This window comes from Pan paniscus, chromosome 1 (genome assembly GCF_029289425.2).
Source record: "Pan paniscus chromosome 1, NHGRI_mPanPan1-v2.0_pri, whole genome shotgun sequence".
Lineage (NCBI taxonomy): Eukaryota > Metazoa > Chordata > Mammalia > Primates > Hominidae > Pan > Pan paniscus.
In genome coordinates, this window is record NC_073249.2 from 45,295,207 (window position 1) to 45,304,154 (window position 8,948).

Genomic DNA, 8,948 nt, shown 5'->3' on the forward strand with positions numbered 1-8,948 from the left:
ATTTTAAATCCTTTTCATCTTGATGACAAAAGTGATACACGTTGTATTACTCTTAGAGACTACAGAAATAAGAAAACGAATATGAGCCACGATCTTCAAAAAAAAAGAAAGAAGTCATGGCTGGGAGTGGTGGCTCACGCCTGTAATCCCAGCACTTTGGGAGGCCAAAGCAGGCGGATCACCTGAGGTCGGGAGTTCGAGACCAGCCTGACCAACATGGAGAAATCCCGTCTCTACTAAAAATACAAAAAATTAGCCAGGCATGGTCGCGCATGCCTGTAATCCCAGCTACTCAGGAGGCTGAGGCAGGAGAATTGCTTGAACCTGGGAGGCGGATGTTGCGGTGAGCTGAGATGGCACCATTGCATACTCCAGCCTGGCCAACAAGAGTGAAACTCCGTCTCAAAAAAAAAAAAAAAAAAAAGTCAACAAAGGATATTGACCACCCCCAGCTACAGAAGCTGGAGTTGGAGCTGCTCTGCCTGCTGCACCTTCTCTAACTCAGCACCTGCCCCGCATGGTGGACTTATAAGAAAACCTTCAAATGGCTAGTCCTGGACCCCCACAGCACCTGCCTGCCTCTGCACCAACTCAGCACAGGACCTGAGTCTGCATCAGGGAAACACCAGCCATACCTGGGAGCAGGCCCTGCCCCCAGGTTCCTCACCCCCTTTGTTGGGGGATGGGAGGGGCGGGACCAAGGCCCTCTGGGAACTAGTTCTCACCCCATCTTGTTCCACAGGCTGCACATTCCATTCTGAGTCAAGCAGGGGGCGGGGACTGGGGGAGGTAAGGCAGAGGGGAGGAGAATAGTCGGGCCTCCTCTGGGGCGGATCCCCCAGGGAGCTCCAGGCTTGGCAGGCAGGGATTACGACCAAAACCACCAGAGCGGGAGGGGAGCCAGGAGGGCTCCTGCCCAGTCTGTGGCCCCTTCCCCTCTCTCCTCTCAAGCCAAAACACTGACACCCTAGCTTGGACATGTCCCCAGAAGACACAGGGGGACAATGTTGGGGGTAACACTAATACCCCTCCCCCCAACCCTGCCCCAATCCCTTGGGCAGTTTATGGGGCTTCATGCCAAGGCTATTTAAATGCTAAGGCCACCGCTGGGGGGAGAGTGGAGGGAACTGAATTCCAAATTTGATGACTTCCCAGTGTCAGACTTCCTGTGACCAAAAGGGCCTGGGTATCCAAAGCTATTTGGGAAGAAAGGTGGCAGCTGGAGATACTGTCCCCACTTCTTCCTTCTTTTCCTCTACTATGCCACACACATTCCGCTCCCCCCAAAAACACCCCTGGCTGAAGCCCTCAACATGTGGGTACAGATCTCGGGACGTCTCCTAGCTGTGCACACCCTGTGCACACTCAGGACTCTGAGATACCAGGCCACACACACAGCACATCCTGCAGCTTTGGTTTGCCCATGGATGACCTTAGGAGGCGGCAGGGGAAACCTCAGCCACTTCCTCCTCACCTCACAGCCTCTAGGAGGTCTGACCACTGCTGCTGTTCCATCTGAGACCATCGAGGTCCTCCCTGACAGCACCACAATGTGCTCTTGCCAGGAGTGAGCAGGGAGGCAGGCCTCAGGGCATTCCTAAAGCAAGAAGGACCCCCTGCCACCCACTAAGGTGGGAGAGCCACCTGGAGTAGCAGGTGGTAGCTACAAGGTTCTATGCTGTGAGGCCAGGCTCGGTGGTTCTCACCTGTAATCCCAGCACTTTGGGAGGCTGAGGTGGGCGGATCACCTGAGGTCCGGGGTTCGAGACCAGCCATGACCAACATGGTGAAACCCCAACTCTCCTAAAAATACAAAAATTAGCTGGGCGTGGTGGCGCATGCCTGTAATCCCAGCTACTCAGGAGGCTGAGGCAGGAGAATTGTTTGAATCCAGAAGGCGGAGGTTGCAGTGAGCCAAGATTGCACCACTGCACTCAGGCCTGGGCGACAGAGCAAGACTCTGTCTCAAAAAAAAAAAAAAAAAAAAAGGTTCTATGCTGTGGACCACACCACAGGCTGGACAGAAATCTTTTGTTTGTTTGTTTGTTTTTTGAGACAGAGTCTTGCTCCGTCACCCAGGCTGGAGTGCAGTGACTTGATGTTGGCCCCGGGTTCATGCCATTCTCCTGCCTCAACCTCCCCAGCAGCTGGGACTACAGGCACACGCTTCCACGCCCGGCTAATTTTTTGTATTTCTAGTAGAGACAGGGTTTCACCGTGTTAGCCAGGATGGTTTCGATCTCCTGACCTCGTGATCCGCCCGCCTTGGCCTCCCAAACTGCTGGGATTACAGGCGTGAGCCACCGTGCCCGGCCCAGAAATCTTTTCCTAGGGGAGCTGCAAAGGCTTCATCACCATGGGGCTTTAAGCTGGGTCCATGGCATACAGCAAGTGCTCTTAGGAGGGAACTACCATATCTCTGCTCCTCAGAGAAAGTATTTGCATTTTTTAAAAAGCAGTCACTCTTTATCAGAGAAGCTGACAGAGGTCGGAGGAACCCTGCTGAGCTGGCCTATAGCAATCTCTGAATCAAGTCTTCCCAAGAACTAAGGAAGGGCCAGTCAAAAGGGGGGTAGTCACCGAGGCAAAGACCACCATCTAGAGCATGCCTTCCTGCTTCGGAGCAGGGAGCTGACAGGAGAGGGAAAGCAATCCTCCATGGGTCTAGTTCCCCATCTGGTAAAAGGCACTGTGATGGCCTCCCTGGCTGACACATCCGGGTTCCAGAAAGGGGACTAGCAAAGGGTGAGGACCGCAACGAGTTCAGGCAGGAGCGAGCCCTCTTAAGCAAACACTGGGCACAAAAATAACTCCCATTCAAAGCACGATTTACTGTGTGCCTGGCCGGCCCTCCCAGCACAGAGCCCTTTTCAAACACTCAGCTTCACCCCTGAATGTGGCTGGGGGAGGGGGCTCAGGAGCACAGCTGCATTTGAATTCCACTTTTTCCGGTGGTGTCAGCTTCCTGGAGACTTACCCAGGGGAGCTGCCCAATAAGGACCGATCTCAAAGCACCCCCAGAGAGGAGAAAACCTTTGTAGAATCCAGTGTCAGCCTCTCAAGGGCAAGGACACCTAGATCCCTTGGTGGAATAGGCCTAGCTCAACCAACACTTGTCTGGCAACAGCAAACCCCAGAGCCCTTACCATTCATGGAGCGCTGCTGCCGCAGACATCATCAGCCATTAGCCTCCCAACAGTTCTAAGAGGAAGGTATTGGCCGGGGGCGGTGGCTCATGCCTGTAATCCCAGCACTTTGGGAGGCCGAGGCGGGCGGATCACCTGAGGTCAGGAGTTCAAGACCAGCCTGGTCAACACGGCAAAACCTCGTCTATACTAAAAATACAAAAATTAGCCAGGGGTGGCGGCAGGCACCTGTAATCCCAGCGACTCGGGAGGCTGAGGTAGGAGAATCGCTTGAACCTGGGAGGCAGAGGTTGCAGTGAGCTGAGATCACGCACTGCATGACGAGTGAGACTGTCGCAAAAAAAAAAAAAAAAAAAATTAGCCAGACGTGGTGGCAGGTGCCTATAATCCCAGCTACTCAAGAGGCTGAGGCAGAAGAATCACTTGAACCCGGGAGGCGGAGGTTGCAGTGAGCCAAGATCGCGCCATTGCATTCCAGCCCAGGCAACAAAATCTAAACTCCATCTTGGGGGGGAAAACAAAGGAAGGTATTATCACTGTTACCGTCCCATTTCACAGGAGGCAAAACAGAGGCTCGGAGATGTTATGGGACAAAGATTTCTCCTGGCCCTAAATCCTTCTCACTGTGGATGTGTTTTCCTAAGTCTGCCAATTACCACAATAGCAAAATGCACACTATGGGAATCTCCCACCAGAAGGAATGATGGGGATAAGGGTGCAGGTGGAACGTGGGGTATTTTCCAGAGCCAAGGCAGCACTGAACATCATCCATGACTGACCCTGGCACTCTTGATCACAAAATCTGAGTTGGAGGCGGAAAGCCCTCCCCAAGCAAGTCTAATCCAAGTCATCAAGTCAGCCTCCTAACTTGCCTGATTCCATCCTTGCTCCCCCGATGCTCTTCACTACTTAGCAGCCAAAGTGATCTCTCTTTTGTACATTTTTTTCACTTATGAAAGTTATTTGGCCGGGTGCTGTGGCTGACACCTAGAATCCCAGCACTTTGAGAGGCCGAGGAGGGCAGGATCATTTGAGGTCAGGAGTTCGAGACCAGCCAAACCAACACAGTGAAACGCCGTCTCTACTAAAAATACAAAAAAATTAGCCAGGTGTGGTGGCACACACCTGTAGTCCCAGTTACTCGGGAGGCTGAGGCAGGAGAATTGCTTGAACTCAGGAGGTGGAGGTTGCAGTGAGCCAAGATCACACCACTGCACTCCAGTCTGGGCGACAGAGTAAGAGTCTATCTCAAAACAAACAAACAAACAAGCAAACAAACAAAAGTAATTCACGACCATTGTAGAAAAGTGAAAAAACAAATGGAAGATAAAGAAAGAAATTAAAACCATCCATATGTCCAGTATCCAGAGCTAACCTCTGTAAATATTCTGATGCATCCTCCCAGATTCTGTCCTTGCGTGTGTGCATGATAGCCATGTGTATACTTACAATTCTCTGTACAAGATTAAGATTGTACTCTGTAGTTTTATATCCTGATTTTTTCACTTCTTATGTAATTTTCCAGGTTATAAACTGTTCTTTGTTAACCACGTTTTTGGGAGGTTTGGGGGGATGGTTTGTATACCCACCCGGTACTAAATTCAGAAAGGACAAAAGGGTCTACAGCAAAAACAATCTTTTCTCCATCCCATCCCTAAGCCACCATTTCCCTCCCTTGGGGCAACTATGATTACCGTTTCTTGTGTCCCAAATAATCTTTTAAAATCATAGAGCAGATCATGTCACTCCCCTACTTAAAACTCTCTGATGGATGCATCGCCTGCAATAAAATCCAGGCTTCTAACCAGTCTTACCAGGCTTTGGCTCTCCTCTGATTTCTCCAGTCTCTCCTCTCCAGCCACATAGCTGTTGCCCCTGTTCTGGCCTCAGGGGCTTTCATTTGCTATTCCCTCTACCTGCAATCCCCTGTCTCCAGGTCTTTATGCAGCTGGCTCCTCAGCCTTCAAGGCCTGGGCTGAGCTATCCTCTCCCCCAGGGTGGCCTTCACTGGCCTCCCAATCTAGGGCCACCACTGCCTGACCTACATATGTTTTCTATCACATCACCCTGTGGTATTTCTTTCCCATTGCATGTCATAATCTGATAGTCTTGGTTACTTAAAAGTATTTACTGTCTGTCTCCCCACAATAGAAAGAAGCCTCTTTGAAGGCAGGCACGCTGCCTGTCTTGTTCTCCCCTGTTATCCCACTGCGTAGCACAGGCCCTGGCACATAGCAGGTGGTCAACAATTTCTGTTGAAGGAATGAATGGGGTGACTGCAGTGCCAGTTGTCATAATGACTAAAAACTGCCAATTGCAGGATCTCCAACACGAAGAAGCAATCTTCTGGCCATCCTCCCCCATGCCTGGGGTGGAGGTTGGAGGGTCTGAGAAAGGAGGACAGGAGCCTGTTGTCCAAGGCAGTGTGGCTGGGCAGCAGCACCCTGTTCTTCCTCCTGGTTGCTCAGCTCGCCCCTTACCTGTGCTATGCATTTGCAGAGTCCTGAATCAGACAAGGAACTTGTGACAAACCCAAATTCCTAGAAAATCCTCCAACAGCAAGTGGAAAGTTGGAGGTGACACTTTTGCCCCTCACCCCAAATCCCACATCCAGTCTACCCAAGCAGCTGTGCTATTCCAGGTTCCCAAGTGAGCCCAGCAGCAGGAGACACAGACACTACCTAGGGAGCAGGGCTCCTCCTGGGACAGTCCCAGCCCATTCCACCTGACTCTTCCCCTGGGCCCCAGACACCTGACAGGCTCTTCACTCTGGAAATTCACCCAGCCCCAGAGACACAAATGCACATCCAATCCTGATCCAGCAGCCCAGGCTGAGGACGCTCAAGGGACACCCTTTTGGAGACAATTCCTTCCTGGGACCTGATTTCCATGGAGAGAACACTGCAGTTGAGCCAAGATTGATTTTTAAGAATGAGGAAAGGAGGGAATGAAATGCTTTCACAAAAGTTGTGAAGGGAGGGAGAAAGGAAGGAAACAAGAAAAAGAAAAAAGACTCGAGAAGATGGCACTAGACAAGGAGTAAGAAGGATACGTTTGATCTGAGGGGCTGGAATCAGGCAAGGGTGGGAGAGAGTACAAGATCTCCTCCTCTCCAGAAGTGGGCAATATTATAATTGATTAGTTGAGCACAATCACCAAGTGCTCTTCTGGGCTCTGTACAAGGTCAGTTAAGTAATAATGGCAATAATAGCTAATATTTACCTAGCACTTATTATGTGCCAGGCACTGTTCTCAGTTTCACTTTATTAAGTCTTTTAATCCTCAAGACAACCCCATGAAGCGTTCATATTAACCCTATTTTATGGCTGAGGAAACTGAGGCACAGAGGTTAAGTTAAATTGCCCAGAGTCACACCGCCAGTGGCATCCAGGATCTAACTCCAGCTCCAGGACTCTTCATCACTAGGCTATATTTGGCCCTTAATGATCCAGAGGTAGGTGGGTCCCTACCCTCCTGGAGATCATGCCTTCCAAACCAGTATCCCCCAAACGATCACGACATGCCAGTTTCAAAGATAGGTGCATAACTCTGCCCATTTCGCATGCGGGAAAGTCCAAACCCACGCTGCTCATCGATGGGGAACTGGAATCCAAATGTGCTGAATCCCAGCATCTTGCGAAGCGCTTTCTAATGAAGCACAGTGGAAACAGGGGTCAGCCTCAGGCCCTGACTCGCGACTGCGCCGAGGCGCGGATTACGGAGCCGGGGAGCCGGGGAGCCGGGGAGCCGGGGAGCCGGGGAGCCGGGGAGCGGGAGAGCGGGAGCTAGCGGGCTGGCGCCGCGTCGGACGAGTCCGAAAGCAGAACCGCGGTAGGCAGGGAGACCGCCCCAAGCCCAGGGCAGAGAGCAGAGGGCAGAGAGCGGCCTGGCTCGACGGAGAGCGCCGCCCGGCTGGAACCGAGCTTGCCTCCCTGGACTCCAAAACGAGCAGAGTTATGCACCCATCTTTGAAACCGGCATGTCGTGATTCTTTGGGGGATACTGGTTTGGAAGGCATGAACTCCGGGAGATAGGGACCCACCTACTTGGACTGCTGAGAGCCAAGTACAGCCTAGTGGTCAAGAGCCAGCAGCATCGTCTCTGGCCGTCTTTGGCCAGACCCCTTCACCAGCGCCAGCGCCAGCGCCAGCGCCGAGGCGTCCTGCCCGGAAATTCCCAGAGAGTCAAAGCAAACTTCCCAGGAAAACTCTTCGGCTTCCTCCAAGCCTCTGTCACCGAGGCGGCTGCCAAAAGCGCCAGCGGAGTCTTTGCAGCTGCCGCGGGCCCTCCAGGGCGGGAGCCGCCGCTCCAGCGCTCGGGGTCCTCCCGGAAAGGTCCAGGGCTGAAGTTCAAAATTCACTTCCCGCCCAGGCCCGGCTCACCGCCCCGCCCGGTACTGTCCGGCAACCCCCACGTCTCTTGTCCTCTCCAGCTCCAGTTAAGTCCTGGAGCGCCTCCAGCCTGAAGACCCATGCGGGCAGCTGAGCGAATCCCGCGGGCGATCCCTGCGCGCCTGGGGACGGGAAGCAGCCAGAGCCGGCGCACACACACAACCTTGTGTGTGCGTGTGTGTTTACGTACGGAACGCGCGGGGTGGGAAAACAATGGCGAGCCGCTGGGAACTGAGCGACTACCCGCTCCGCATCTCCCTACCCCTAGGCGCGATCAGCGTTTGCAGCGGAATCGGGATGAAAAGGCTCACCTACGATATCCCAGGGCGGGAGGTGGGGGTAGCAAGAAGCAGCCTGCGGTGGGGGTGGGGATGGGACAGGAGCAGCCGGAGCAGAAAACAAACAGGATGCGGCGCCGGTCTGGTCCGCTGGGGAACGACCCTGAAACCGTGGCAAGGGGCGCGCGTCTGTCCCCCAGCACCCCACGCAACCATGGTGGAGGAGCTCTGCGCCTCGTCGCAGGCACCTGAGCCCCACGCAGGACGCGCGCAGGTCGCCTCGGCTTCCCGCTGAGAAATCCTTAAACTAGGCGCATAGTCGGGCTGATGAGAAAGACCTAGTCCTCTGCGGTCGGCGAGGAGCGGGTTGGGGGTGCACCCTAAGCTCGACCCGCGTGGTGAACGCGCGCGCGCGCGCACACACACACACACACAAACACACACACAGCCACGCACTGCCTTAGAGGCTGCCATCCCTCTCCACAAGGACCCAAGTCGGCCAGGGAGGAGCCGCCACTGCCCAGCGTTGTTGGGGGTAGGTGAGGGTCCGTCCCTCCTCGAAAAACTTTGCACAGGGTGGAAACTCGCAGGGAAGAGAGCCGGTGGGTGCCAGAAACGTAGGGGCGCAAGTGTCAAACTTCAGAGGGCTGGGGAAATGGGCGCGACGGCGCGATCATGGCGGGGAGGGGTGCACTTACTACTCAGCCAGGCGCCGGGCTCGGGGCTCGGGGCTCGCGGCTCCGCGCTCCTGCTCCTCCTCCGTGCGGTCCTCGCGGCTGGCAGCCTAGGCTTCCCGCTCACATGCCCCCGCGACGCGGCGGGCGGGCCGGGTCGGGGAGGCTGGGCTGGGAGGGGGCACGCCCCCCGCCGTCGGCCGGGGAGTCGCTGCGGACCCACGGCCACCCTGGGTCCGCGCCCCACGGGGGGCCGCCGTCCCGGGCGGCGAGCTCGGTTCCGGCCGGGCGGCGCCCTCTCCGCCGAGCCAGGCCGCTCTCTGCCCTCTGCCCTCTGCCCTGGGCTTGCGGCCGTCTCCCTGCCTTCCGCGGTCCTGCTCTGCGACTCGTCGGACGCGCAGCCGGCCCGCCCTCCCTGCTCTCCGGCTCTCCCGCTCTCCGGCTGCAAGCTCAGCGCCT

The 8,948-nt window shown here is 55.0% G+C and overlaps 1 protein-coding gene across 4 annotated transcripts in view; it reads right to left on the bottom strand.

Annotated features, from left to right (window-relative positions):
• The window catches only part of SOX13 (SRY-box transcription factor 13), a 55,181-nt gene extending 46,476 nt beyond the window's left edge, over positions 1 to 8,705 (bottom strand). For all 4 annotated transcript variants that reach the window (XM_008976588.6, XM_008976586.6, XM_003822975.6 and 1 more), the window contains exon 1: positions 8,514 to 8,705. The gene's annotated coding sequence lies outside the window, so the exon portion shown is untranslated. The remainder of the gene's footprint in view (positions 1 to 8,513) is intronic.
• Between the last annotated feature and the right edge of the window lie 243 nt (positions 8,706 to 8,948).